Source organism: Chiloscyllium plagiosum, chromosome 16 (genome assembly GCF_004010195.1).
Source record: "Chiloscyllium plagiosum isolate BGI_BamShark_2017 chromosome 16, ASM401019v2, whole genome shotgun sequence".
In the NCBI taxonomy this organism is placed as follows: domain Eukaryota; kingdom Metazoa; phylum Chordata; class Chondrichthyes; order Orectolobiformes; family Hemiscylliidae; genus Chiloscyllium; species Chiloscyllium plagiosum.
Genome location: NC_057725.1, coordinates 21,344,089 through 21,356,379, shown reverse-complemented (window position 1 = coordinate 21,356,379; position 12,291 = coordinate 21,344,089). Strand labels below are relative to the sequence as shown.

Genomic DNA, 12,291 nt, shown 5'->3' with positions numbered 1-12,291 from the left:
GACGCCTGGAGGAAGAATGCCTCATCTTCCGCCTCGGAACACTTCAACCCCAGGGCATCAATGTGGACTTCAACAGCTTCCTCACTTCCCCTTCCCCCACCTCATCCTAGTTTCAAGCTTCCAGCTCAGCACTGTCCCCATGACTTGTCCGGACTTGTCTGACCCGCCTAGCTCCTTTTCCACCTATCCACTCCACCCTCTCCTCCCTGACCTATCACCTTCATCTCCTCCCCCACTCACCCATTGTACTCTATGCTACTCTCTCCCCACCCCCCCCCTCCCCTAACTTATCTCTCCACGCTTCAGGCTCACTGCCTTTATTCTTGATGAAAGGCTTTTGCCTGAAACGTCGATTTCGCTGCTCGTTGGATGCTGCCTGAACTGCTGTGCTCTTCCAGCACCACTGATCCAGCAGCAAGAAATGAGCCAACTGATCTTGTGGCAGCTCACTGAAGGATCCATCAGCCTCATCCCTTTTTCAATTATTTTCACTGCATTTAGCTATTTTTGTTCCATTAGCTGGCATGGACTCTGCTTGCATTCCCCTTCTGGGTGACACATTTTATATCCTGTGTAAGATATAATTTACAAAATCCAGGTGGTGGCTTTAATCCTGGCAGAACGTGCTGCAGTGCAATATTTTGTGTGGTAACTGTTTGCACTGAATTGAGATCACCAGAAAATGAATAGTGTGTCATTAAAGCTAATGTAACATCTTTGCAGGTGCAAGGGCACACAAAACTGTTGGGCAGGAAGTAAAGCAACAGCATGTCCAACAGCATCATGACTAGTCATTTCCTACCATTATCAGCAACTAAATACCAAGGCCAAGTAACCTACTATGAGATTCAGTGTCGAGCCCTCAACGTCTAAATGCTGACATTTCCTCTCTAAACCTCTATGTTCTTATTAACCTCATGTCCCACCTTTAAGATATTTCTTAAAATCTACCATTTTGCCCAGGATTTTGGTTATCTGACCAAACATCTCCTTTTATGATTGCTGTCCCGTGTTGTTTTTTCATTTTCTTGAGAAGCAACTTATGTTAACAGCAGAGAAAGAAAAGCCTGGAGGAAAAATGTAGGGCCAAAGAGGGTCAGACATGTAACAAAAATTCCTCTCTGATCCACACAACTGATCAAAACTGCTCTTGAATGTCATACTGGTGTTTAGCACTATCTCCAAGTTATCAAGTTGAAATTTAAAAGGGAACAATATAACTAGGAAAATAAAGCAATGTTTCCAAGATTGCATTAAAGAATCAACAATTTGAAGGTTTTTGGGTATTGGGGTAATGTATATTGAAGGACCTCACCTGTAATTGAACCAGTAGGTGGAGTACAGGTCTTTCTGTATTTTGACTTCCAGCCTCCTGACTCCTGGACATTCAGAATCCCCACTGCTGCAAAGTCTAAAGAGCTAACCCAGCCAAGTTTCAGCACAGGGGATGATTAACAGGGAGCCTCACTCAGGCCGTCAAATATAGGAACTAGAAAGTTGTCATTGGTGCAGTTTGGAGTGCACCTCAGGGGATCCTGGATTCCAACATAGATGTGTGTTATATCCCTTTTAAAGCCCTGCTATAAAATGGTTCCTCCTACTCTTCATTTTCCAATGAACACTGTCCTTATTTTGTAGAAACTGTTTTGCATTATTGTGCAATGCTTGATCCAAATCACATATGTGCAAGAGATTCTAATTAATAAGCCTAATACAGGCATCATAGTGTTGTATTTAGAGATCAAAATAGCTAACCCTGAATTTGGAAGTGAAATCTTTCTCCACTTTCAAATTCAAGGTTAACTCTACTTTACCCTCAAATGCTGCAGCCCACAGGTAACTCCAATGACTCCATCAATATCAGCCTGAGACAGTAAGTATCTTTGAACTTTAGTGAGGATGATGCAGCCCAAAAGATACCCTTTCCTTTTCTACTGATGAGCCACGTAGGATCATAGAGATGTACAGCATGAAAACAGACCCTTAAGTCCAACTCATCCATGCTGATCAGATATCCTAAACTGATCCAGTCCCATTTGCCAACACCTGGCCCATATCCCTCTAAACCCCTATTCATATACCCATCCAGATGTTTTTTAAATGTTGCAATTGTACCAGCCTCTACCACGACTTCTGGCAGCTCATTCCATACACGTACCACTCTCTGCATGAAAAAGTTATATCTTTCCCCTCTCAACTTAAACCTATGTCCTCTAGTTCTGGACTCCCATCCAAAGAAAATACTTTGTCTATTTACTCTATCCCTGCCCCTCCTGATTTTATAAACTTCTATAAGGTCACCCCTCAGCCTCTGACATTCCAGGGAATAAATCCCCAGCATATTCAGCCTACCCTTATAACTCAAACCCTCCACTCCCAGCAACATCCTTGTAAATCTTTTTTGAACCCTTTCAAGTTTAACAACATCCTTCCTATAGAAGGGTGACCAGAATTGATCATAGTATTCTAGAAGTAGCCTCAATAGTGTCCTGTACAGCTGCAACATGCCATCCCAACTTCTATATTCAATGTTCTAGCCAATGAAGGGAAGCATGCCAAACACCTTCTTCACTACCTTGTCTACCTGTGACCCCATTTTCAAGGTATTATGCACCTGCACCCCAAGGTCTCTTTGTTCGGCAACACTTCCCAAGGCTTTACCATTAACTATTTAAGTCCTGCCCTAGTTTGCCTTACCAAAATGCAACCCCTCACATTTATTGAAAATAAACTCCATTTTGCCACTCCATGGCCCATTGGCCCATCTGATCAAATCTAGAATGAATGGAAGTATGGAGGTTTTGAAGAGCAAAGAGAACAATGGTGTGGGAGGACCTGAGCAACTACAATGTTGCCAGTGTAGTGTTCCAGATATCAAACTGACCCACATCCTTGTTTACTTACAAGTGCTAAAGAAACATGTCGACCCACATACTGTTACAGAATGAAAATGAATTGAAGGTACTTTGTTAGGTAGCCGTGAGATTCATAATAATCTATAAAGCTAACAATGTATTCATTATCAGAGATAAAAGAACAAAGATATGACTAATTTTCTTACAGCCTTGAGTTCTTTGTTGGTCAGGCATCACATTTTAAAGCATCCGAGATAATCTCAGAGTGTCCTTATTTACAGCAATGAGGTATTATAGGAACAAATGAACTTGACAGGCAGGAACAGAAATCAATCCACTAAACTTGCCCACGCTTCATGATTCTTGGAGCATCGTGACCAAACACTTCCTCCTCCCCTGCCTGCTATGCTTTCCTTCATACTATACCACACTCCAACTCCCCACGTAATCTCCATTACAGGCAAAATAAAACAGAGGAAAATTCGGGGAAAAGACATTGTGGAAATCTCATCTCCAACCTGTCTCGAGCAACCAAGACCAACCCAGGAGTTAAACAGACCATTTATTATCTATTATAGCTTTAAGGAACTAGCACGTCTCATACAGAAAATACATCAGTAGTAAAAATGCATATTTGTTCATGTCATTATAAAAATGCTTATACCACCAATTTGCTGTAAACAATGATGGGGTGGTGCAGGAAAGTTGAGGGGCTCTGCTGATTACTTACATGTATATGTTTTTTGAGAGACTTTAGGCTCAGAAGGATGATAGAGACAAAGGGAAGGTTTTAACTGGCAACCATTCATTTCTCATCTGAAAATTAGCAACCGAGGAAGATCAGGGAAGGTCGAAGGACCCCAAGGGTCAGGGGTGGATGGTAGGTGGTGGGCAGAGAATGGCACAAGTCTCCAGGCAGTGTAGATGGTGCTGATGGAGTGATCATTATCAGTAGTGTCTGGCAGGAGTATTATGGAAAATGCTACAGCTGCTTTTGGTTCCAAAAAAATCTGAAAAGGAAGATTGACAGTGGAATAGAATAGAATATCCTTTATTGTCACATACTTAATTATTAGGCCACACTCATGTCTTACAGTGCCTTGCTATAATTTTCCCAAGCCAATCCAGTTTACTTGAGGGATAGACAGACACTTGGCTCTGATTCGCATATTAACCTTAAGACTTACCAATTGCCTTTTACCAGTTCCCCCTGGATTACCTGAGATTGTCCAAAGTCAATTTGACATTGAACGTTTCTGAGTCTTCTTTGAATATGTAGCCCAGGAAAGTTAATCATTTGTGCTCACATTTCTGACAGAAAACAAACCCAACAAATTCCCCTCTGAAAGTCTTGAAGAGAAAATCTCCAACTGAATGAAACTCAGAAAGAAAGAACTTGATTTCATGCAAACTCTTTCCTGACCTCTGGGCATGTCAAAGTGTTTTACAGACCCAGCGAAATTATTAATTAATTCAACATAGCTGTACCTGAAGTCACAGCATTCATCAGTATATTTTTAGATGACGTGCTTTAGTGTACCAAGTGTTCATGGGTTCTGCAAAAGTCATCACTGACCTCTTATATGAATGATCGCACTTTTAGCTCTGGCAGTTCCTCCACAGATAATAAGGGAACTAATTAACAGCATAAAGGAAGCTCGAGAGTGGCTTAGTGAATTGCTGCATTTCTGATTGATTTATGAGTGAGAACCTAATCTGCATTTCAGATCCTCTCATATATCCTTTACCTGCAGGAGAAATGGTTGGGGGGTGGGGGGGGGGGGGCAACTAAGAACAAGAGTCAGAGGCTTACAAATGCTACTTTTCATTTCCAAGGACAACATTGCCTTGTTCATTACTGTTGTCATTCTTACCTGTTTGGCCCTCTGACACTGTGCCCAGCCAACTGAGTTAATTTTCTCTACTCACTATTGAAACATGTTATTGAGAACAGTCCTCGAAGCTGCTGCCAAGCCAACTTCTTATCTCAATGTTATGCCATAGGATACCTCTAAACACGCAGCTAACAATTTCAAGTTTTTTCTTTGACTCTGGCAATTTCTTTTAAAAGTTTGTTGCACTTGCAGAACTAAATGTGTTCATTATTTCTATTTTCAGTTCTATTTTACCAGTGCCAGTTCGTTCATGTATTTCCTATCGAGCAGCAACAATTGCATTCATATGGTGCCTTCAGTGTAATGAAATGACACAAGGCATTTCACAGACGTTGCATTAGATTACATTGGATATTGCAGCACACAGTTTAGGGACAGGTTGCTGAAAGCTTAGCCAAGCAAAGATTTCAAAGATTGTTTCAAAGCAACAGAAATCAGGGCTAGAGGTAATGAAAGGAAGTTGGTTTTCCGAAACCTTCCTAAGTCGCTGGTTGAGCTCCATCTGAAGTATCCAGAGCCCACACTTTAGGAAGGATTTTAAGGCCTACGAGAAGGTGCAGGGGAGATTTGCTAGAATAGCAGCAGGGGTTAAAGACGTGTCTAAAATTCTGGAAACTGGAGTTGATCTTCTTGGAGATGGGAGCTTCAAGAGGGCATTCAACAAAGGTTTTCAAAATCATGAAGAGTTACATTAAGAATATCTAATATGTAACTGTTTACATTGGCAGAAATGTTGGTTGCTAAAGAACCCAGATCTAATGTGATTGTCAATGGAGCCAGAGGCAGGATAAGGTACTTTGTTTTTAAAACCATCAGGTTGTTGAGATATAGGCTAAACTCCTTAAAAGGATAGCAGAAGCAGATTCAATTAATTTGTGAAAAGGAATTGGATAAATATTTAAAGGCAAGAAATAAATCACAGGAAATTGTGGAGAGAACAAAGCAGTGCAAATCATTAGATTGCTCTTTCAAACAGCTAGCACATTCACAATGGGCTGAAGGTCCTTCTTTGTTACCATGGTATCATTCTGTGATCATTTAATGCGAATGAAACAATTCTGAACCAAAACATTGTGGTCTTCTTCCATTCCCTTTCTCTTTAACTAGCTTTTTCAGATTTGTTCTGTGAAAGGCTTCTCACTCATATGTTTGGGAAATCAGTCTCAGCCTCTCTTAGTTTTCATAACCCGTCAAAAGCACACAGCAATAATAACAGATACTTACTGCAGTCATCTTAATCAAACAGTCCCTCCATTTCACATCTGCCTTCATTCTCGGCAAGTAACTTATGATTATCCAGATAATTTATTTGATAATTGGTGCTACTTTGAAATAAACCTGATTACAAAACAAGACAAGCAATCACATTGCAAGTGTGGAACACCCAAACATTTCACCAGTCCATTAGTGACACTGTCCTTTAATTCAATGTGCAGCAGATTAGTTAATCTAATAGGGAATTTACTTGGTCAGGTCTACAAATCAAATAAATCTGATCAGAGCAATCACTGACTATTTTACATACCTGCTCAGGGTCGGGTCTAGATTGTAAAGGAGGTGTGTTGTGGGGAGAGAGAGAGAGGGACAGATATGACAGTGGAATAAATCAAACCTTCAATTTAAATCTTTTTTGTGACTATCACTATCTGTCACCATCAGATTTATTTCTGAATAGGTTAAAAATGAGCTGAATGCAGAAATAATGTCTGAATGCTGGTCATCAGTAACATTAGAGCATCTTTACCAGTCAACAGAATAAACATGATGTAAAAAAATTGCAATTAAATTAAAGATATAGTCTGAGGAATCAACTGCAGCACTTCTATTTTTGTTAATTTATTGAGTGCAAATTAAATATTATTCTGACGTCAATCAATTATAAATGGCATATAAATAATGAGAAATAAATAAAACACATTAATTCAAGTATTTTCTTTCTTTTGTCCATCTTAGCTAGACACTGTCAGTGCAGTATTAACTGTCTTCCATTTGCTCATTCAGAAAGAATTGATTCCAGTTTTAAAATAGGAAACAGAATAAACCAGATGAAGGCACAAAGCAGCAAGACACATTAGCGACTGTTTTGACTGTGACTGGGTAGTAACACTCTTATCTTTAGATTAGAGGTTATAGGTTCAAGCCTTGCTTCAGGAGTGTTAAGCACAGGGTGACACTTCAGTACATTACCAACAGTCACCTTTTCCATTTTAGGATAAAACATTAAACTGAAATCCCAGTGTCTACTAATTGGATGCAAAAAACACCCTTGGCACTAATTTAAAAAGAGCTGGAGATTTCACCGGATATACTGACAGCATCTATCCTTGTTTCAAAACAAATCTGGCCATTTATCTGGTAAACTTGTGGGATTCTGCTGTGTGCTAAGTACCTGCAAAGTAGCTTTGACTGTGAACTATTTTGCCATTTGAAAAAAATTATTGATGGAGTTGGGCATTGCTGCGCATGTGATGTAGCAATGGGCATAAATGGCTGGCATTTATTACAAATAATTACTAATATAAACATATTTACCACAAACACATCTTGCCCAAGTCTCTGACCTCAAAATTGCAGGCAGTCTGGAAGTTTCACAATTTTTCCAAAACATGTTCTCTTTAGACTTCCAAGATTGGTATCCTTTGGGCTGAGGACTGTTGACCTTGTGTTGTCTGAATTCTGTCTCATCATTTGACGACATTTTATCTTTTGGATCTCTTCACAGAGGATGTTACTTTTACCACCCCAGCTGCTTAGTCCATTACCTTGTCTGGAGTATCCTTAACCTGTTGAATTTCATGTGCAGAGGAACACTTTCCTGTTATATCAGATAGTTGCCCTATAACAATAGTACATTAATTACAAGAATTTCATCATGGAAGACAGCTGCTTGGTGGAAATAAATAGTTTTTTTCTTGAAGTATCCTAGATTTCTGACCTAGGTAATTTCTTCCTTTTGACCATATCTTAAACCTGTTGAGTTTAGATTAGAGTGGTGCTGGAAAAGCACAGCAGGTCAGGAAGCATCCAAGGAGCAGGAAAATCGATGTTTTGCCCAAAATGTCGATTTTCCTGCTCCTCCAGCACCACTCTAATCTAAACTCTGGTTTCCAGCATCTGCAGACATCACTTTTGTGCAAGCAAATCTTTAATCTCAATCTGCTGACAGATCTGAATTGATGTATGTAAGCTGTATGACCCATGTGTAAGCTACTTAATTCAACTTAGGTTGGATGTTTTAACTCACCCTCTGTAATCATTGGACTGGTACACCAGATATTTTCTCATCCTCAGTCATCGTCCTGGAGGACTGCACCTTGTCATTAGTTAATCACTTTGTTTTGGAAAATTAAGAATTGAAATGCACTTCTTGAATTTGTGTCATCTCATTATCTGACGTCAAAGTCAAATCTGCTGATAATAATATCTTCTGCACCCAATTTTTCTGCTGGAATAGTTACAGTTAAACTTTCCTCAATGTGCTTAGGAAGGAGCTCATTTTTATGGTCAGCATTTTGTGCTGCTCACAAAGATTCTTCAGTGATGATAAGAATGGAAAACATTTCTATCAGATTAGATTAGATTACTTACAGTGTGGAAACAGGCCCTTCGGCCCAACAGGTCCACACCGCCCCGCCGAAGCGCAACCCACCTATACCCCTACCTTTACCCCTTACCTAACACTATGGGCAATTTAGCATGGCCAATTCACCTGGCCTGCACATCTTTGGACTGTGGGAGGAAACTGGAGCACCCAGAGGAAACCCACGCAGACACAGGGAGAATGTGCAAACTCCACACAGTCAGTCGCCTGAGGCGGGAATTGAACCCGGGTCTCTGGCGCTGTGAGGCAGCAGTGCTAACCACTGTGCCACTGTGCCGCCCACAATGCCACTGTGCCACCGTGCCACCCACAATGCCGCTCCTTCCTAAGCACATTGAGGAAAGTTTAACTGTAACTATTCCAGCAGAAAAATTGGGTGCAGAAGATATTATTATCAGCAGATTTGACTTTGATGTCAGATAATGAGATGACACAAATTCAACAAGTACACTTCAATTCTTAATTTTCCACTCTTATGTAATCTTTGATTACCTTCTTGGAGGCAGGACAAGACAGTTCTCTTATGCCAACATAACTAATAGCAATAGATCCTTTCTTCTTTTAGGGTTCTTTCATGAGTCGAAGAAGCCCAGTGTAATCATCTGGTTGCCCCTTGACTGGTTTGAAGATGACATTTTGTTTCTAGACCAGGAGCTCTCTGTCATAAGGTTTTCCTCCTCTCGGGATTGGTCTGCGATATTTCTTTGTTTCTTCTCCTAACATTACATGAGCAGTTTTCTCCAAAGTCAAATTTTCTTTGGATTGGAATAAATCTGACAACGACTCATCATAATTCCAAAGACAATTTTGTCTCTTATGATTTCTGTTCCATTGTTACAGTTTCTAATTACTGCTTTATTGAATGATAGTAATTAGGTATAAATACATTAGCTAACTAGACTTTATTATTAAAATTATTGGGATATATAGATGGCACATCTGCCTCCTTTGAGATCCACAGTTATTCTTCTGATTTAGCTACCCATGACTGTATGACAACATTTGATTGAGTGGAGCTTAATGTAGTTCTAAAATTAACCTTTTGAGAAGCATTGTTAGTACAACAGGAACCAAGTCAATCCAAATCAACTTGAGCTATGCTTTTGTTTTCAACTCCTTTATAAAGGCAAAGTTGCCATAATCCTATGGACCAGAGGCTGCTCTTTTATTTTAGAGAGAGAGAGAGAGACCTGGTGGTAATGGGGGAGATTGAGAAGGAGAGTCCTTCATGGCAACATTAGTTGGTGTGGAAATTGAACCCACACTATTGGCGTCATTCTGCATCACAAACCAGTCATCTGAGCTAACTAATCCCCTTCTCAGTTATATCCCATGAGTCAGTATGTTCAACAGCCACTAATCATATAATGGGTACAACACAATTGGTATGGAGAGCATTAGCTGAATACACAGTTTTTATACACTTGTCAGCCAGTTATTACAACGTATTTGTGAAGGCAAGGATAGATTAGGGTTAATTGAAATAGTTTTGTGTCTCATTAACTGGAGTGAGTTTTTTGCAGAAATAAAGAAGAGGATTGATGAGAGCAGAGCAGTGGAAATGGTTTATATGGACTTTGGTAAGGCATTCGACAAGGTTCCTCATAGTAGACTGGTTAACAAGGTTAGATCACATGGAATACAGAAAGAACTAGCTACTTGGATACAAAACTGGCTCAAAGGTAGAAGACAGACGGTTGCTTTTCAGACTGGAGGCCTATGACAGTGGTGTGCCGGAAGGATTGGTGTGGCTTTTTGTCATTTATATAAATGACTTGGATGTGAACATAGGAGGTATAGTTAGTAAGTTTGCAGGCGACACCAAAATTGGAGATGTAGTGGACAGCGAAGAGGGTTACCTCAGAATACAGTGGGATCTTGATCAGATGGGCCAATGGGCCAAAGAGTTACAGATGGATTTACTTTAGATAAATGTGAAATGCTGCATTTTGGAAAGGCAAATCAGGGTAAGATATATACATTAAATGGTAAGGCTCTGGAGACTGAACAAAGAGATCTTGGAGTGCAGGTTCATAGTTCCTTGAAAATGGAGTCTCAGGCAATGGGATAGTGCAGAAGACATCTGGATGCTTGCCTTCATTTGAGTACAGGAGTTGGGAGGTCATGCTGTGGCCGTACAGGACATTGGTTAAGCCACTTTTGGAATTCAGTATGCAGTTCTGGTCACCCTGCTCTGGCAATGATGTTGTGAAACTTGAAATGGTTTAGAAAAGATTTACAAGGGGATTGCTGAATATTTTCCATGGAGCTTTAGAGGCTGAGGGGTGACCTTAGAGTGATTTATAAAATTATGAAGGAATAGATAGGGTAAATAGACAAGGTCTTTTCCCAGGGAAGGGGGTGTCAAAAACTAGAGAGTGTAGGTTTAGGGTGAGAGCGGAGAGATTTAAATGGGATCTAAGGGGCATTTATTTCATGCTGAGGGTGGTGCATGAATTGGAATAAGCTGTCAGAGAAAATGGTGGAGGCTGGTACAATTACAACATTTAAAAGGCATCTGGATGAGTATATGAATAGGAAAGGTTTAGAGGGATATGGGCCAAGTGCTAGCAAATGGGACTAGATTAATTTAGGATATCAGGTCGGCATGGATGAGTTGGTCCGTTTCCATGCTGTATATTTCTATGACTCTATGACTGTGGGGGGATGCTGATTATGAATCATTACCAATGGTTTATTATGTGTCAAAACATGTAGCAGACTTAAAATACACTTTGCAATATGTCATCACATCACAGATGTAATAAATATCTAAGCTCCTGAATGCATATGCATTACCAAATATATTTGTAGGGTTTGGCAAAACCACAGAAGATCACAATCAAACTTTACACTCACCAATGGTGGCTCCTCATCGTAAAGGATTTGTCCTCAACAACAACAAGTGTCTTGTGAATGTAGCTCCAATCAACTTGTTTGGCTTAACCTATTAAAATCAAGGAACGCTTATTGATAATTCTGTCAAGCCATCACCTGCCCAAGGTCTTGAGACACAGGATAAAGCTCTCAAAAAACAAGGGAGAATGACATTGTTGAATGGCTGACATGTTGATGAAGAACTATCCGATCTACTAGGACAGAATATCAGGGTCATACATCCTATACAGGGAACATGGTCATCTGTAAAACAGTGCAGTGAAACAAATTCCTATGAAATCGCAACATTGATGAAAAATAAGAAGCCAACTCAGGAATTTCAACATTCCAATTGTACACTAAGCATGGACAAAAACGTATTGGATAAGGAAGTTGTGGAATACCATCAGGACAATTATCAACACACAACAACATACAAAGCTCTAACACATGATAGACTAATGGAGAAAGTGAAGTCTTGATTAAACTTAAAATATAAGCCATAACTATTAATTTAACCTGGGGCAGTGTTTTGTAAAGGAATAAGACAGTGTTATTTTCTGGGTCTGTAGATAGTGAAGGAGCAAAAATGGCCTTTGCAGTGAGATGTTCTTCTTGTCAGACGTGGGAGTTTAAAGAGAGTTTAAGGGTTACTGCAGATTATATCTGCCATAAATGCTGTTGCATGTGAATAGATCGGTTGGAGAGACAGTTAGAAGCGATGAGGAATTTGCAACAGCAACAGTATGTGATGGATGGCAGGTATAGGAAGGGGGGCAAGTCTCAGATACAATCACATCGATGGGTTAACTCCAGGAAGGGTAAGAGAGGTAGGCACCTACGGCAGGAGTCTTTTGTGGATATACCCATTTCAAACAGGTATGCTGTTTTGGAAAATGTAGGGGGTGATGGATTCTCAGAGGAATGTAGCACAACCAGCCAAGTTTCTGGTATTGAGACTGGCTCTAATGCAACGAGGGGTACATCGGTTTCCAAGAGATCAATTGTGTTAGGGGATTCTGTAGTCCGAGGTACAGACAGACGTTTCTGTGGCCAGCAGAGA

General features: G+C 40.2%; 1 long non-coding RNA gene across 2 annotated transcripts in view; it reads right to left on the bottom strand.

The window, feature by feature from the left end:
* Positions 1 to 3,558: 3,558 nt before the first annotated feature.
* LOC122557683 overlaps positions 3,559 to 12,291 on the bottom strand; it is a 41,786-nt gene continuing 33,053 nt past the window's right edge. The window contains exons 2-4 of one of the 2 annotated variants that reach the window (XR_006313909.1): positions 11,211 to 11,298; positions 7,312 to 7,533; positions 3,559 to 3,865 (exon numbers count right to left, since the gene is read on the bottom strand). This is a non-coding gene — a long non-coding RNA (uncharacterized LOC122557683). Of the gene's footprint in view, positions 3,866 to 6,608; positions 7,534 to 11,210; positions 11,299 to 12,291 lie in introns of those variants that run through there. The other variant, XR_006313908.1, reaches the window with a different exon arrangement.